Genomic DNA, 19,770 nt, shown 5'->3' with positions numbered 1-19,770 from the left:
CACTCATTTTAGCAATGTCAAGTTCTGCAGATTTTTCTTCTTCCATTGGCACAGGCTGCCTTCTTGGAAATTACCGCAACTTCTTTTAGCTAATAAACCAGTACGAAACAACTGCTCTAATGATGGAAATTTTCAATTTGAATATTCTATACAAAGAAATTACTGTAAAATACAAGAACTCATGGAAGGGGAAGGTGGTATTTATTTACAAAGTCTTTAAATAAGTTGGGTTTACCCACTAACACTCATTCTCTCATAGATTTCATTCATTTACATGCTCAAGCCTACATTCTCACAAGCACCAAGATAGATATATGTGCCCAAGTAGTCTGCATAGAGAAGACAAGATCAAAGCTGTCGAGTCCATACTATGTCTCTGAGGTTCCTCTTCACTGACAAGCCAGCTTTCAGACAGACTCTTTTACACCACTTAGGCATCATCAGCTGTTATGAGGTGGTTCTCAGTCTCAAAGTCTTGCTAAATTCAATTTCCAAAAATCTTAGGCCAGTTGCTACCGCCTGTCTGTTTTTTTCCTCACTTGGAATATATGCCTGTTTTCCTTGTGACCTAACAGGAAGAGGAATGGTATACATGGTATGTCAAAGCCTTTTTCCACCTTCCTCGTGCTAGGATGGAGGGTCTTCTGCGGACAAGCCACCTGTGCGTTGGCTTTATCAAAGTGCAGGTCTTGTGGTCTTGAAAACCACACTCCTCAGTTTTACTGCTAGGAATGTTGTCCTGGGAATCGTGTTCTTCATTATCAATACAGGCCATGCTTTTAACTGTTTTGCTTTGTTTGGCTGTTTCTTCTGGTGCTTACACACATGTGCATTTCCACTCATACTGCATTCATAAAATCTTAGTATTTCTTTTACAATTCTCCACTTCTACAGCAGCAGTGGTCAAGTCTGTCTAAGGGTGCTGCTATCTATCACTTTCTGGACATGCACTGATATTCATCAGTCTTGACAGATGGATCTGAGTTTTTAACAATCCTGAAATAATCATAAAGGCAGTCTGACCATGATTTTAAAATAATTTAATCTAAAGTGTATGAAGTCAGTAACCACTTTGCTTTGTCCTCAGATTTCCTCTGGGCATAAATACATGTGCAAACTGTTGCCTTTCCCCTGCAGCAGTCCCAGTGTTTTCAGTAAATTAGTAAAGATAGCTTGTCCAAGAGGACAACACTTCAGTCATCCGAGCAGGATCACTGAATTTACTCAGTCTACAATTTAACAGCACCAGGTATCAACTTTATGAAATTTATATTATCAATAGTTGAAAAATGCACAATTAACTAAGCATACCCTTTCTTTTGTGTTTTACAAGAATCCTTTAGAAGTTCCCACTCAGGAACACAAGGAATATTTACACACTCAATGTCCAGGCCAGCTGTCACCCCAGCAGACCACCTTCCTTTAAGGTATGGTGCTTATCAACTTGGGTCTAATATCCACTTGCAAGGGAACTTGTAGTAATGCATTATCTCCTACTTCTAATATCAACTTGAAATGGAAATAGAGTCCATGAGATGAAGGCAGTACTTTAGTCATGAACCTTTACCAATACACTAGGGGGTAGAACTTTGCACTTGTGGCTAATTACTGATTGTTATGCTGGTTCTGCATGTAAAAATCACTATTACTTCAGCATGCACAGCGACAGCTCCAATTACGATAGAAAAACAATTCTTGGCAGAGAAAGCAAAACATGGCCAAACATGCTAATGCAGCAGTCTGTTCTTGAATTCACAAGTCTGGACTAAGTAAATATTTTTAAGCCTACATCAGATTAAAAGAAGAAAACAAAAAAAAAAAGGAAAGAAAAAAGCGGTAATTTCCAGCCACTGAGGATCTAAACTTCTTTTTAAGATGAAGCGACTAATCTCCTCCCCTACCCCCTCATTTGTGTTTGCAAATTTAATAGAGAAGGTGCAAAGTAATCCTCATTCTGTAAGTTAGTATACCATCTCTCATGACAGAGGCGATACACGGAATGGCTCTAGCACACGCTATATGACGATAAAATGTGTGCCAAAGAGTATTTTTGGCTTGGTCCAGGAGTTATTCCATTTCCAAAACAAACTTATTCCTTCATTGGCCCTTTAAAGTTTTAAACACAAAACAAAAACCAGCTCACGTGCAGATGTGAACTGCAGTTTTCCATTCACATGCAGATGCAACTAAATACAATTTTTTATGAACATGAACAGTGCAACTGTTTAGATCAGAAGGAGATCAGTTTTGGGGAAAAAAACCTCTCTATTAAAGGGTATCACCCACTGCCATTCCTAGAAAACACTCACACAGCTCGTTTAGAAGACGACTCCCAAACACTACCAAAAATCATGTGTGTCAGGAAGATGGACAGGGAAAAGACTTGCATAACAGACCACTCCATGAAAAGCTCAAGGAGGAACTTGTGTTTTTTTTAATCCTCTATACTTTAAAGTTTTTAACAGTGCTAGGAAGTAGTTAATGGTGTCGGTGGATCTGAAGAGAATTTCACAGAAATGTGCCTTAGTGCAGTTTTACCTACTACTAAATCTCTTGAGGGTAACACATGAGTACTGATGTTCTGAGATTGATGCTGACTTAGATCCGTGCTTCAGTAGTGAGTTTCAGGGATAGCTGAAAGCTGATCACACACTCCGCAGATGTCAGCTGGGGGTGGCTCTAGTCAGATGCCTACCCCAAAAACAGAACACTTAAGTCTGAGATGCTTTGGGATCTAGCCAGTCTTGTAGTCTTCCTTCTTTCTCCTCTCCCTCATTTATCTCGTGCTCCTATAAAAATCATTCAGGCAACCACATAGATGAAGTGATCAATTATCATAAAATCTCCCAAAAACTCATTTGAAATTATAAAAGATCTTCTATTATAACCAGAAAAGGACCTGTATTGCAGTTTAATGCTGTCAATGCAGGAAAGTAACAGCAGACTCTCCAGTTATCAAGGGAGCAGATTGTCTGAGTTCAGTTATTGATTTTTACTTTGTTCAGAAAAATATCAGGTTATTGCTTGGGTTAGAGAAGAAATGGGTTAGCCTTACAGGGAAAAAGAATTTGCTTATTTCCAGAGATAGGACAGGTTAGTTTAAAGCTCAATAAAGAGATTTTAAGAACTGTTATTGAAGCATCACCTGTGCTTTTCCTTCCATTATAAGTAATCTTGTGGCAAGATAATGTTCTTTTACTGGTAATACTAAATCTTGGGCCAGCCAAAAAGCAACAAGGAATTTTAGAAGTGCAGGGGAGGGAAGAAGAATTCCAAGTAGTGTATAGTTTTTAATCTTGCTAGAGAAGTTAATTTGAAACTTTTCGTTGGCTCCCATTCTTTGAACGTCTGTTGGATGTCACTATCTTTTGTTTTGTTGAGAAATGTGAAGTATTTTCTTATTCCAACAGACCTACTGTATTCAGAGAGCTACTAATAAAATGTGCTACCATATTCTTAAGCTTCTTTGAAAAATCGTGATCATATGTGCCATTTAAGATTTGCTACTACTAACCTCAGTATAGGTATAGCTATCCAGTCTTTTGAGTTCCCATAATTTTTGTTTTGATTCATGCTCTTTAAATATTTTCTCAAGGTCAGCTGGGCACTTGTGCACTATATTTTCTGAATGGTCTGTGCTTTTAGTCTGTACTGATCAATTGGCTTCCTACAGAAATACCTGGGGAAGAAACCAGGAAACACAATAGACAATACAAGATAAAACAATCAGTGGGTCAAAATCTTAAAAATAAAGATTGAAAATCTCAGCGTTAGATATAGCTTAACCATTATTTATGGACTCTTAATTCCTGGAGCCAGGAATAGCTGCTGGAATTCTACAGCCTGACTCCCTCAGGCTAGATGATCAGATTAATTCCTCTGGCATTAGCAAACATCTCATTATGAAAAAAGAAAAATGAAAAGACTAAGAAATTAAGAGCAAAATTTTTGCACCCTACTCTCTTGAAAAACAAAACAAAACAAAAATACTAAGCACATCCCCTATTATATCTCAATAGGATATCCATCTGGAAAGTCTTACCTTCCAGATGCTTTCCCCTACTATTTCATTGTCCTAGTAATCTCTGCAACTACCCTTGGGGGAAAACATCACACTGCACTATTTACTGTCAGGCTAACATTTTGAAGGATGAACAATACAAAAGGAAATACACTCCGGATAACAGTCAGTTTTAATATTACAATTGTAAGAAGCAGAAAAACAGAAGTGGATCAATTTGAATAACACTGAATGCAAAAAAAAAGTATCAAAATCAATTAATAAAAACAAAAAGCATCTTACATGGACACAATAGTAAAGAAGTACATTTGCAAAAAATAAAAATCACAAATCACAAACAACTCTTCCCCTCAAACAATCAAAGTTTAATCACATTAATGTGGTCAAACCTTCAGACAACTATCTTTTTTTTTTTAACACAGAAGTATGAAGTCAATTAAACCAAACTACTACTACAGCGTTTTAGAGACATCCACAAATGTTCTCCCCAGGCTTCAGTAGGATGGCAACGTTTCTTCTTACCAGGAGTCAGTTGTACACTAAAGAACCTTGCAAGCCTGTCAGTGAAACAAGGGAGAGTAATTTTATTAAGTTACAGGGGTTTGGACAGATTTGTAAATGAAGTCCTTTAAACTTGCAAGTCAGATCTCCTAGCCAGTTACATGAAATGCTTGGGCTTTGAATAGCTCAGCTATCTATTTGGACGCCTTTTGGTTCCACAGGAGCTGTGTGGCTAGAAACTCTATTGCCTGTTGCGATTGAAACTGAATGGGGGGTTCTGGTGCAGAGGGAACCTTCCCAAGAAGTTAACAGAGTTCTCACAATAAACAGGTCTACCAGGTACCTGACAGAGGATGAGTTTTATTGCCATGAACTTCTTTTGTTTGGTTGGTTTTAACTGTGATTGAATTTACATAGCACCTCTTTCCAACCTCAAGGTGAATTATAACAGTACAAACAAGCAAAGGGTTGATTTAAAATATAAATAGAGTAATAACATACTTCTGGTATAGAAATGCAAAAGGACACTCATCGAGGAACGAAAAAAAGCATTTAGTTTTACACAGCTGCCATTCTCTTACCGTTTCACTATTTCCCGTGCTCAAAAAACCCTTCTGAAGCGAGCAGCATGCAACTTGCAGAACATACTCATACCCTATATAAAAGTTTCTACATCCCCAGCATTCTCATCCCACTTCAGCTTTACAAACTTTTTTGCCTGTGAGCTGCTGAAAATATGAAAATCTGGACAGATATAGGCAAACCAAGTGGATACAGAAGAAACCAGTAAGAATTCATACTGGTTTACCCTATTAGGCCAGGAATACATTTCACATCAACTCATGCATAAGCTAAGCACCCAACGGCCAACTTAGTTATGTCTTAGATATTATTCCAGAATTCCCCAGTACTGCTTGGCTCTCCTTTTTGCCAGTTCCTTGCCAGACACAGACAGCCATTAGATCCAATTCAAATGAGTACAATCCTCCAATTGCATGATGCTAGCAAAATCATTTAAGGCTTCATCTATGCTATAAATCGTAGCATTACTTATAAAAGGTTTGGGAGTGTTTTCAGAGCACGCTATTTCATTCTTTCCAGTTGTAAATGTTACCTAAAAAACTCCTTACACCAGCAGAATAAGTAACAAGTAAAATCATTGCAGCAAGTTCACATAACAAAATAAAATGTAGGAGTTCAAACCCCTTTTATCCTCCCATGCTGGAAGCACCACATACACACATATTCCAAGAAGTGAAGCAATACATGTATCATGCATGCTTGGAAAACTACTCTAAGTTACTACGAATTTCTGTACACCATCAATCTTTCCTCCAGATATGGAAAAGATTTCAGTCATAATTCCTATCTGCAAATATACAAAGTCTGAAATTTAAAAAATAAAGCCATTTGAGTTGTCACAACATGATCATAATCTTGAAGGTGTCTTAACTGAAAAAATTCCTCCTTTACACAGCATTCAGATAACTCAAAAGACAGAATATATATTCATGAAACCTTACAAAAAGAAAAGCATCTTCTAACTTCTAGGAAGAATATAGGCCAAAATCCCCTGCATTTTTTTGAAGTTGTAAGTAACAGTTATAAATTCAGAGATGCTATATTTCAGTAGAGCTAGAGAAGACAGGTTCATTTGCTGTGGTAACATTTACTACAGAAATATTTTTATTTGCTATAGCATCACCCTCTATTGCACCAGTAGCTATCTAGTAAGACAGAACGACTTGCATTTCGCACCACTGTTATTTCGTCTCATAGGTTTTCCAAAGATCTCTGTTCATAAAATGTTTGTCAAAATGCACTCACACATAGCACCAGGCAAAAAGGAGATGAGAGACAGATGCTTCTGCATGTTAGTGGGTGGGATAGGAAAGAAGCTGGGGAAGCAGCTTTGCATCCAATCCATTATAGCTATTTTCTTTTTAACCATCTAACAGCAACTCACAAATTCACCCAAAACACATTAAATCCTCTGAACTTACGAAATGATGCATTATTGAAGTCACAGCAGGGAAGCCAACTCAGTTTAGAGGACATAAAAGACTAGCTCTAGAACAACTTTTTTCATTACAAGGTTATGGATAAAAAACAAAGGTGACGTTTTAATGTAGTGAGAAGATGCACAGTCACAGAAGAAGCAAGGTAAAAGCACAATTTGTATTTCTTTCCAGAAGAAATTCCTTTCCAGAAAAATTCCTCTCAGATAGATTTTCCACCTCAAAAACAGCAAAATAGATCAGCAATGGCTTAATCTCTTAGTTCCCTGCTCCAACATGTTACCTTTCTTCCACATATGCTCTCTTCAGCTGCTCAAGTGCATGGCTCTTGGAATAAGCTAGCTTTCTAAGATCTGAAACTCACTTCCATCCTTTATAGATTCTATCACTGCAACATTCACTACTGTAAAACTGAGGCTGCAGTAAAGTTTGCAAGTTAAAGAAATAAATTCTATTTTTCCGATTTTTTCCTCTGCTTTAGATTGCTTATCTTAATATAGGCCTTTACTGGTTGCAATATTTGTTGAACGTACCCAAAGTTGCAAATTCTACCATCCTATATTCGCATATACCAACTACACATGTATACATTGCAAGTATACATGCATATCTTTCTTACAAAGTGGAAGACATTTCTATGTAGTATTACCATGGGACAGACCTAAGTGAGCAGGAAGTCCTTATCTAGCTCCATCTAAGCTATTGAAGGTGAAATCAGAGGTGAAATGCATACAGCAAGAATGACTAAACCCATAAATGGTCCAAAATTATGTGTTTTATTACATGAATACAAGAGACTACAATTATACTGAACAGGCTATTATCAAATCTCTTCAGTGACAAAGCTTTCTGTCGAAGAGGACAAATAAAAATAAGTGCATAAATCACAAGGACATGTGGCTTAAGGCCATTATCCCAGAGGATTACAGAATGGTTTTTGCATCCTGCCTCTTTGCTTTTAGTACCTCCATCTTTGTTTTAATATAGTAGCTATTATTACCAATGCTATCTGAAGACTAGAGTCCTGTGTAGTTATGAATGGCAAACAGAAAAACCCTCTCACTTATTAAGAGAGAATCTAGGGTATACTTTAAAGGCACATTCAGTAACCTTAGGATGAGAGTGTGTTTTAATGAGTCCTGCCAGTCTTGTCCAACTGTGTAATGCTTTAATTATTGAGCACTATACTGGGCATTATGGACTGTGGTTTCCAGGCACCACCAAAGACCCATGGTTTTGCTGTGCTAACCATGGTGCAAATACCTAACAAAGAAACTATGCCTGTCCCAAGGTACTCACACAATCCAAAGGTACGATTAAGGAAAACAAGTGGCTAAAACAGGGAAATATAGCTGAAGCATAGAGGAAACAGGGCAAGTATAGCAATCAGCGGTCATCACACATTTGGGGATGCAACAAGGGAGTAATCACTTTCAAATAACACCACCGGTTTCACTGACAATATTCAGAACTTTCATTACAGACTACAGTGTGTAAATACCTCACAGTCTAATGCAAAATTAAGACTAGAGTTAAGGGAAATTGCTCAATTTATACATAGTACAAATTAGGATTGCACATAGTACAAATCAGAATTTTAACCTGGACTCCAGATAAAATGAGAAATTGATGCTCTGTGCAACCCTAAGCAGACAATTAAAAGATTTCACCAAGTAGCCCACAAATCTTATACAAGTCATCATGCCACCTGACCTCTGTTGAAATTACAGACATCACTACCGACACACACACACTTTTCAGTTTCTAAGAATGCTTTTCAGAATACTTTTATGCATAAATAAAAAAAAAAATGCCCAAACACCTAGCTTACCATCAAGTTTCTTTTTTGCAGTCAGCAACTGCAAACTTTTAGTCTCAAGGCAACCCCTCTTTCCCAGAGACACATACACACATTTGACCCAAAATGTGGATCAAAACTTGTTTAGTTTTGCAGCTCCAAAGTGAAAGGTAGGGTCCAAAAACTAGAAGCAAAACCAGAAGTGAGAGAGCCAGCGAGGAGGTGGAGGAGAAACGTGAACATGCTGTTCTAATCTACTAATACAACAACTTGAATACTGTTTATAAAACCAGAATGCTCTTCTTCCTGACTATTCTCTTAGCCACTATTCTCCTAATGATGAGGAAGAAAGAAATTGGTTTAAAATCTTCAGTCCTAAATTTCTACTTCAAAATTATGGTACTTTTCAGCAAGGCAGTTGCTGACTCAAGTAAAAAGCTTAGCAAAGCTGAGCAGTAATTAAGAGATTTCATTTACAACATAATTTCACATTTGTACAGGGGGAAATGTGCTTCTTATGACATGAAATTTCCCATAATACTGAAAAGACGCATGGAGATATAATACCATCTAAGTCTTTCATTTGTCCTGTGAAGTAAGCCATCACTTCTTATGGTAAGTAAATATGCACTTGAATAAAGACAACTACTGAAGGCAAAACTTAAGAGGTAATGAATACCACTCAGAGCCAAGGAAAACAGTTCTTGGAGCTTTTTAGGATCATGTATTCAAGTCCTGTTCCAAAATTCAAGCCAACAGGCGTCATGCCATTACATTCCTATATAGCTGGAGCAAGCCTCAATGGCTCTGCAATATGCCTAATACAATTTCCTAAGTTGTATTTACAGAAATTAGACCTGTATCAGTTTACACTTTATTTCAAATCAGTGGTTTCAGTTTGTGAACCCCTGAATGTTTTACAGATGTACATGCAGATGGAAAAATAACATTTGAGTCTACATTTCCTAGTAAATCAAGAACTAAGAACCTTAGAAACTCTCTACAGATCACCATTTATTCTAAATAATTTCATAGGAGTTAATGACCTTAAAGATGAGAATTTTGACTATAAGATTCCATACTTATCTTCACCCCAAAGGAAGTTTTTCCTAATAGATCCAGAGCATCCACTAATTTTTGGTTTATTGTATATAAACATGGGACAGACAGTTAGATGTGTCAGTGTTTTAATTAGGTTCTTGCAGAACTTCTTCCTCCCATCTGTAGTTTAACAATGGCAAGAAATTTTGCACTAACTGTGCCAAGCCCGGGTAGACAATCTCTCCTTTATTTGAATATTCAGTGTTTTTAAAGAAATAAATATCTAAGAATCCAAAACTTCAGTCTACCTGTTAGCTACAGACATGCAGGGAGATGAAAGAAAAAACCCTGCAAGTATGACAGCACCTTGGACATTCAGTGATGCTTACAGAGATTAATTAAATGCACTGAGTGCATCCCAATCTGCATTCTAGATATAACAAGTAATTTCAGATACACTTCTATGCCAGCCCTTAGCAAAGCAGCTTCTAGAATACAGATCCTCATCTGCATCAAAAAGCTACTCCTGAGCCACAGAATTAGAGCAAAACCTTGCGTATCTATATTTGTGTTCTGCCAGCAAAACAAGCAAGCCCAAAAATTCTTAAAATCACAGCATCCCCTCCAGTTTTCACACCAAGTGTAAGCCATGACAAGAACATCTTGAATGAAAATTAGTTCTAAATGAAAGCAAGAATACTTAGCACCTTTCTGGTGCATTTCATCTTTCAAAAACAGTTCGCAAATATTAACGTGCCAAGACATAAGAGAACCATTGTTTCAGTGAAAGGAAGCAAGAAGAGAGGATGCAGAATTTGGTAGCAAAATGGACAGATGGCTGGCTGATACTTCAGTTTTGTATACTGTACTTTCATTCCCACCTTACTGACGCATTAAAACAGGTTCTGCAGTACTAGAACAGCAAAGGAATACTACAATACTACAAAGGAAAATTACTGTATATTGAAAGATCCTGGTAGACCTGGGTTACTTTCAACACTAATACTTTTCCAACTGAAATTCCTGTTGCTTTTCTTAAATTAAGACTGCAAATTTTTTCTATTCTATACCAACATAAGAAAAGGTTTTATATCCTTATTGAGAATAAAGTGTTTTTCCTTTGCAGTTCCCATTACTGCATTTCCAAAGGCATATATGCCCAGCACAGTCAAGATGCTAGATACAAAGCTGTAATTTGTTTAAGTTTGTCCATTACATGCCCTGCTGAATTCCGTTATCTTTTTTTAGGGTGCTTTATGGCTCTTTTGCCACAGCTAACAGGAAAGACTTATGCAAAAAGATTCATCACGAAGCATTATCTGCTACATTCACGTTCATTTGGGGTGTTTAATACTACTAATGTAGATCAATGCTGGGATCTCTACTGAGAACTCCATGCCATCCAGAAGCATCACTGTATGCTTGCCAGTATTCCACCACAGCAAACACTGGTAGCTGATGGATTGAGAGCCAATCTCTCAGAGCAGGACTCTGACAGATCCTCATCTATATTGGTCAGTACCTCACTCACTCCACTATTAGCAGCACTGACTTCAGTGAGACACCTCACAGGAAAAGTAAAATAGAAATGGCAAAGTTTTTCACTTCAGTATTTAATGTTCAGCTCATTCAGGGCCCAGCTTGAAGCCCTGTGAACCTGGCAGAAACATTCCCACTGGGGTTTTGCGCAGGGCCTTGAAAAATTAGGGGCTTGAATGGGATAGAGAAAGGAATAGAAACTAGTTAAGAGCAAGAAGCACAGGTGTCGTGTCCTCCCATTGTTCAGCCTGGTTTAGCAGGCTTGGTTACTAGTGGGAATTTGCACCAGATTACCACAGTCAACTAAGATAAGAGTTCCAGTCAGCAAAAAAAGCATGGAATTTGGCTGCCAGGTCAACATTTGACAGGAATATCTAACTGAAAACATTAGAGGGTATCATCTAACCATCTCCTTGGCTAAAAGCAGAGAGGATTTGAAAATGGACCTGAGACAACCTGAACAATTAGAGAGTGATTTCTCACTACAAAGATTGAAGTCAGCATTACAAACAGCTCCTGAAAATGCTCCTCACTCTTAATAATGTTATCTCTGGCCTGCTAGAATACCAGTGCTCAATCCACTAAAACTTCACCAGAAATTCCATTTTGCTCTGATTAATCAAAGATACTAAGTCCTAAAAATGATAGCTGTACCTGACTCAAAACAGAACAAATAGAATGAGTTCTTGGTGATCAAAAAAGTTGTATCACAAACTCAGATATGCATGGTGAATACATGTAAATAAAAAGACACAAAAACACAAGGGAACTTGGATTTCTTGCTATCTGTGATGAATGACTCAGTTCCTGCCATGTTAGATGCATTTCACCTTCATAAATTACCATCACATGGCAGGTGCAGTGGGATCTGTCTCCATCCTGCTAAAGGTTTCTATTTGGTTAGTCCCAAAAATTGGTGTTATATACTATTGTAATATTTTATTTTAGCACTTTCAAGTCAAATATAAAAATATATTTAAAATACCACATCAGTTAACAAAACAATGTAACCTGAGACAGAGAAAACCAGTTGTGTCCCAGAACTACAGTGAATTTTCTCAGAACTGTCCCGTGTTGCTGCTTCCAGTGGATCACAACACAGGAATACAGATTTTATTTTTCCCAAAGACATTTTGGAAATGTCATTTTGGAAACAAAACTATCGATAAATAAGCCAGTATTACTCAATTGACAAATTACTGAGATTAACAGTACAATCTAAAAATAAATTTAAAAAAAGGAAAGTACAAACTATCAGTTTTCAAACACTTCAGCACACTCTTACTGCTGTATTTTGTAAGCTCTTTTGGGCAGGAATGGTTTCTCGCTTTGGGAATTTCTGACACCCCAGCTATGTTGGTTGATGGTGTGAACAGTGACTGTTGATTGACGTAACTTGGCTAGCAGAAGCTGCCACAGTAGTCACAGTTATACTGGCAAAAACAGTGCTTTTATCTGAATTGCTTCCATCATTTGTGGATTTTTTTTTTTGCGTGAATAAGCACAAAGATAATAAACACAAGGAATTAGAGATCTGCGTGCAGTTTCATGGCTATGATCTTGTTGGGATGACGGAGACATGGTGGGATGGCTTGCACGACTAGAGTGCTGTAATGGAGGGATACAGGCTCTTTAGGAAGGACATGTCAGAAAGACAAGAAGGTGGAAGTGCCCTTTATGTGAGAGAGCAGCTGGAATGCATGGAGCTTTGCCTGGGCACGGCTGATGAGCTAACTGAGAGCTTATGGGTAAGGATTAAAGAGCAGACCAGTATGGGTGACACCGTAGTGGGCATATGCTATAGGCCACCTGACCAGGAAGAACAAGTGGGTGAGGCCCTCTACAGAGAGGTAGAGGCAACCTCACATTCACAGGCCCTGGTCCTCAAGGGACTTAAACCATTCAGGATCCTGAGAGGAGGGAGCAGGGCAAAACACAAGATCACAGCCCTGGCCTTCAGGATAGCAGCCTTTGGTCTCTTCAGGGATCTGCTTGAAAGAGTCCCATGGGATAGGGCCCCAGAGGGAAGAGGGGTCCGAGAAAGCTGGTTGATACTCAAGGATCACCTCGTCCAAGCTTAAGAACCATTCATCCCAATGAGCAGGAAGTCAGGCAAAAATGCCAGGAGGCCTACATGGATGAACAAGGAGATCCTGGCAAAACTCAAACACAAAAAGAATGTATACAAAAGGTGGAAGCAGGGACAGGTGACCTGAAAGGAATACAGAGACGCTGCCTGGGCATGCAAAAATGTAGTCAGGAAAGCCAGAGCCCACCTGGAGCTGAAACTGGTGAGGGATGTCAAAAATAAGTATCTGAAGGGAGGGTGTAAAGAAGATGGAGCCAGATCCTTCTCTGTGATGTTCAGTGGCAGGACAAGAGGCAATGGGCACAAACTGAAACACAGGAAGGTCCCTCTGAACATCAGGAAATGCTTTTTTTACTGTGAGGGTGACTGAGCAATGGCACAGGTTTTCCAGAGAGGTTGTGGAGTCTCCATCCTTGTAGATATTCAAAAGCCATCTGGACACAGTCTTGCAGAACCTGCTCTAGGTGGCCCTGCTTGAGCAAGTGGGGTGGACCAGATGACCTCCAGAAGTCCCTTCCAACCTTAACCATTTTGTGATTCTCTGAAAGCACTGCTGTGTCAGAAAACATGCAGCCACGCACCAGTGTTTATATTGCTGTTTTATACCAGCCTTCCTATTCCACAAAGTACCCTTAAGGTACACACAAAGTCTGTGTATTTGTACTTCACCCAGCATGAAGGGAGCCCTCTCTCAACCAAGGCCTCTAGGCATTTTAGTAACATGAATAAATAACTGCTTTCTATACTACATTCACAATTCACTATTTCAACCAGAAAAGTCAAGATTTTTTCCAAAAGCATATTACCTTCACATATAGCAACTTAAAATAGGAAAGCCTAGGACAAAAGGAAAAGAAAGAAGAGAAAGAAAGAAGAAAAAAAAATTAAAAAAACCAAACTCGGGCCTTTCTCAATATACCAATGTCCAATTGCAGGACAAATGAAACTAAGGAACAAAACCCAAACACAGAAAATAAAATATGCTGCAAAATTAGATATTTCAGAGAATTCTTGATACTAACTGCAGGTCCAGAAATCCTTATTACTGATGTATAATACAGTATTTTTTTAGTCTGAGAACAGAAAGGGAAGAACCTCACCTATGAAAAATTTGAAGAACTTTAGGACAAAAAGAAGGACATCTGAAAAATTTGTTCTGTATCACACTACACCACCTTCAGACACCTGCTGAATACAGATTTACATCAGTGCTGTTTGTTTCTCTCTCTTCCTCATTTCTCTCCACCCCTTCACCCTTAACAAATTTGCCCAGCAGCACAGTGGGATACAAGCCATACAAACGTGGCAGTAGCCTTCTATTCAGGCAGATGCTGTGCCTGCCCCTGCTTATTGCTGGTCAAAACTGATATAAAATGATGTGATCAATAAAAGTGCCAAATTTTTAACGCAGTTAGCATGTGTCAATAATTCAGTGGAGACTCTGGTCTCCTTAACTTTCATTTATGGTGACTTCTGCTAAACAGCAGTGGCCTGTGCCAGTTTCCCTCTCCAGGTTGTTAGCACCACCTGGCCATAGATAAAACTCCATACATTTAAACAACACTAACCTACAACCTTTAAAGACCAAGATATATTTATTTACTCCTTCAAGCATTCTCCTATATCCTTCTCCTTTAAATGTTGTACTATTTTCTATTTTTGAGAAGTAAAACACACTCCTTTCTTCCTTTGCTCAGAGCACTGCCTCTAAATTAACAAAGAGTATCTGTAAATTCTACCATGATAGCTTTATTCTGTCATTTATCCAGTTGTCAATTAACTTTGTTTGTTTGTTTGTTTTAAGATGCACATATATTCTGTATATTTACATAAAAATAATTGTTATATGCAGAATTATCATCAGCTACTTGGTTTCATCATCTAAGGCACAACTATATTAAGCAATAGTTCTTGCTAAAGACAGTGGTGCTTTCACATGCTTAAAGCACAGGACAGTGACTCTTTCAAGAAACCAGAGTTCTGCTCTTTGCTTTTTGACTAATCACTTGGGCAACTTTGCTCAAATCGCTTCACCTACAGTGCATCAGTTTATCTTTCTACAGTGTCCTTTTCCTCACTCTAACCTGCTCTGTAAAGCATTCAAGAACCTATAGATTTATTTCCACAACATGCCCAAGACTAGAGAATTGGCAAAGTTATTCTGCATATGAAAAATACTGTCATCAATTTCAGTTCCTTACATACTAGTGGCACAATATTACTGGTTTTGCTCATCTTGATGAAGAAAAAAATGTTAGGAACATATTTCTTCTGAGCCCATTCAGCAACTGTGCACAGTTACTCACATTGCGATTGTAACATAAATCAAGATCTAAGTTTAGTGTACAGTATTTCAGATGTTTCCAGTATATGATGCAGTTTGATATACCTCAGGTGCCAGGTATGAGCCCTGGTGTGAGAGCAGTGGCCACTGGCAGTATGAACAAGTTGAGATTTTACGTCCAACTGCCGCAGCAGGCCATGCAAAAGCAAGGGGCAAGGCTCTGGGTACCAACAATAGAGATGTAAATTCCAAGATTGATAACCACATTGCAAAGCAGTACTGTGCATGGTTCTCCACTGTCCAAACCAGCTGGAAAGTGACCTGATTTTGGCCACGGAGAAATCATTTCCAAAGGAATGCCTTCATACATCACTGGATGTCTTCCAGTGATAAAGGATCTGCATCGCTAATCTAAACAATGTGAGTTTGATGCCAGAAGTTTGCTAGAAGCCACTATTTTAATCTAGCAGCCTTGAAGCTGCACTAGCATTATAGTGAGAACAAGAGAAAAGGGAGGCAGACTGCAATGTTTGGAAGGAAATGTAGTAACTTAAGCCACTGTTGGTATATTCTCCTCTTCACACCTGAGGTCTGAGAGCAACTATGGAAGGATGTGAATTTATTCTCATACACATTGGTTCTTTCTTAAAGTCATGTAAACTTCAAGACGATTGCTGGACAATGAGTTGAAGACAGCTGCATCTCAAATGTTCTCAGCTTGTACATTTTATTGTTGCTCTCTGAGGTAATAGTATCATCCAAATTATTGGTTTGGTTGCATTCTGGATAGTAGTCTGAAAAGCTTGGTATAAAATCAACAACATAACATCACCAAATGGTTTGTTTTAGCCACTGGCGGGTCCTATCTTCCAGTGGACTCAATATCAGTACTGATTTTGTTTCCCTCTTTCTCCATTTGTAGCATCCTGCATTTTGTCAACATAAATCTCAATGAAGGAAGATGTCCCAAACTAAAAGCCTCTACCATTTCTTTAAACTGATCATTTTTTGCTTTGTGGAAGTTAATGTCAACATGCAACTTTCCTAGTACTAAAAATTGTTTACGGCATCATCACCTACTGATTTCAACTACTTGGAAGAGTCACTGAAGAGGTAGTTTTCTCATAAATGTAGTTGATATTAAAGAGCTCTAGAAGACCAAGATCAAGGACGTAAACATTATAAAGCATTCCAATAATAACAACAGAAAATATCCACCTTTACAGGGACCTCATTCTTCAATGCTCCAATTCTCTACTTTGATAAAACAGTATCTAGTTATACGGTACACTCAACATTGAAGAATCCAAAAATACAGACAGTTGTACCCTTTTAAAATGGTAGGAACCACCTTTATCTTATTTAAGAATTCTCAAGCATGCCAGCCAATATTTTATCTTAGAAGACTTGCCGTATATGAATGATAACCTCCCTGTGTTTAAATCTGAGTCACACTCTAGAACCAGTCTTAGGATTGAAAAAAGATAAGACTGCAGAAATACAAAATTTCAATACTGCTTGCAGAGCCTCAGAGTTAATGTCAGTTCATTTTCTATAAAAAACAGGAAGCCTAGGACTCCTTTCTGTTAGAAAACAAATGAAAGCTAATATTCATAAGGACAACATGATCTAAAGAACATATATTTGGAGATTTAATAATGCTAGAATGATTGGTTTTAATTTCTTATTTCTATCCAGTGGCATACACATTCCTAGTACCTTCGGCCTGAAAAATATTAAATTAAGCAGATTCATACATTGAAGTCCAGTAATTTCTGAACATAAAATTCCATTTGCAGTATTGATTAGCAGCAGCATTAACTGAAGACAGAAGGGAAAACAATCACCAAGGGAATTTAGTACTGAGGTGACTGAGGTTCAGGGGCACAGCAGGGGAGTCGGAGAGGGGAGGAAAGTGAAACCTAGCCAGGAGGAGCTGGGTTGAGAAGCCTGAATATCAGCTGGAATCTTCATCTCATTTGAACAGTTCACAATTCTTCTTGCTCCCCCCATTTCACCATTCAATAACATTTTTTATTCAGGGATGAGAAGCATTCTTTTCTCCAAATAGACAAATTCATTCCCAAGTCCCTAAACAGTTACGAAAGTCCATCTGGAAATTGTAAGAAAACAAAAAGCTTCATATTTAAAAAAAAAAAAAAAAAATTTTAAATCAAATTCCACAATTCCTTTCCTTTACTTCTCTGCCCTTTCTCTTCTTTTCCTTCCCCCCAAAACAAAATCCTTCATTCTTCTTCTCTGTATTTAAATGAAGGTTGCTCAATAACATAGTTTTCTAGTTTTCTCCTCGTCCTAAGTCTTAGCTGTCAAATGCCTACCAGGAGATAAAATCCAAAACCTAATGATACAACTGAAATGATGGCATTTTGCATGTAAATATTACATTCTGTGATAAACTTTAGAGGAACTATTGAAAGCTGCAACTCAACTTCCCTGGAAAATTTCTAGTGAAGGAAGCGGGGGGGGTGCTTAAAAAGCTTTTTGCTGAAGGGTTTTGCTGAACAGAAGTTTTCTTGTAAAAGTGTATCAGTGCCAGAATGTGAAAGCAGGTTTAAACTGATATGGATGTTGTCCTTCTGATTTAAGAAAGCTATGGTTCTGGTGTTAGCACTGCTACTTGCAGTTTTGCCAAACAGCAGCAGATCAAAAATTGTTATGATTTCTATAATTTTCACAGATACCTGGGTAAACAGTCAAGTCAGCCACTGTTAATTGATGTGATACTTGACTAGCTGCCCCTCAGGCAGCATGCATAGGGTCTGGGTCAACATGTGCAACTATTCCCTGAGGACAGAAAACTGGTATAGACATGGAGTAACAGAAATGACTCATCAATACTCAAAAATGCATGGGACAAGAGTAGAGTGGCGGTGGCATCTATCTCCTCGTAACACTGGTCAAGAGATTGGAGGTGTAAGGACAGGGAACTCTATCCTTAAAAAGTCATCTATTTCTTTTTATTATTTTCAAGCGTACCTATCTTATGTGGAGGTTAGCGACAAAGACAGCGTTCTGCCTGCACCGTCTGAGATTTCCAGCTTCCTCCATCATCAGGCTTATGTGATTAGATCCAGCTTTTTGCTGTAGCATTGGATAGACATTGCTGGGGTTCTTGACAATTTTAAGTGTAGCTTCTACCCAGTTAACTCCATTGTTGTAGAAATAGTAGCTATATCCCAGAAAGAACAGTGATGTGGATATTACTGTAAGCATTGTTAGATCAGACCTGGTCTGATCTGCAAATTAAAACAGGTAATGGAACTATTTTACACAGTTTGCTTCTAATTCTGACACAGATGGCACTCAAACAAGGATTCCAGCCTTGGCAGTTTTGCTTCAAAGTCAGTGCCAAGGCCAGGATAATCCTTTCTAGCAATTTTCTCCATGATTTTTGAGCCACCAACTTCCATATAAAATAGAATTTGTTATCTGCTACTCCCCTTCTACAGCCATGCATTGAACAAGCTTTAACAAGACACAGGATAGACCTTCAAATACTGAGCCAAGTGACACCAAAGAGACTCATGAATCCCTACAAGGTACAAAGCTCATTTCTTAACCCTTATCTTCAGGTGGGTGTACCACAAGGAAGAGAAAATTAGTGATCCAATGAAAGAGCAAAAAAAGGAAAAGTAAATTTATCTTCCTTGATGGTAGTTCTGACTCGCCAGCCCTAAAATTATGCCTAGTGTGGGATAATGAACAATGATTGTTTTTTAAAGCTAGCATTCACTACAAAAAGAAAGATGAGCCAAACCCAGACAACCAACAGAGCAAAAATAGCGCGTATGCTTGTGTGTGTAGGTTTCCTTATACAAAACTACTTTTCAGGAAGTTCTTTAGCCACAGAATTAGGCAAATAACCAATACAGCTAACTCTGGAGAGAATGGAGACAAACTCATGAAGAATAACCAACTGTAAACTTGCATTGGTCATTATGTCCCCTTCTCACACAAGTCTTTATCTTAATGTTATCAGCACACATAGGTTATAGGAAAAAATAGATACACCAGAAATCTCATATCCTTAAAATGTATTTTTTTTTAATTTATTCTAATGCAGATGATGAAAGGTCTTCAATAAAAGCTGGCAAGAGCTCATTAACATAGGCTTTCGTACAAGCCAGGAAAAAAAAAGAAAAGAAAAAAAAAAAAGGAATGCTGTTCTGGATCTAGACAAGCACTCCCATCAACATCGATAGGAGTTTGCATGTAGATCAAGTTTAGCATATAGTGCAAAGACTTTGTAGTGAGGTTGTGAATTTTACCCATTATTAGCCTTTATAAACATCAGGCAAAATGGCTTGGGTTTTGTGTATGAGTGTGTTTGGTTTAAGATTGCTCTTATAAAGGCACACATACAAAAAAGAAATCAGACAGAGGATGAAAGAGGAGAGTATTCCAGTAAGGGTCTATTGACAACTGATCATTTATTCCAGGTAAAAACAAAAAATACAC

General features: G+C 38.1%; 1 protein-coding gene across 3 annotated transcripts in view; it reads right to left on the bottom strand.

Annotated features, from left to right (window-relative positions):
• Positions 1–19,770, bottom strand: part of LARGE1 (LARGE xylosyl- and glucuronyltransferase 1) — a 300,884-nt gene that overhangs the window by 277,369 nt on the left and 3,745 nt on the right. The window lies entirely within an intron of this gene.

The sequence above is a fragment of the Ciconia boyciana genome, chromosome 1 (genome assembly GCF_034638445.1).
Source record: "Ciconia boyciana chromosome 1, ASM3463844v1, whole genome shotgun sequence".
Taxonomy (NCBI): domain Eukaryota; kingdom Metazoa; phylum Chordata; class Aves; order Ciconiiformes; family Ciconiidae; genus Ciconia; species Ciconia boyciana.
The sequence above is the reverse complement of the archived record's forward strand: the minus strand, read 5'-3'. Positions and strand labels throughout refer to the sequence as shown.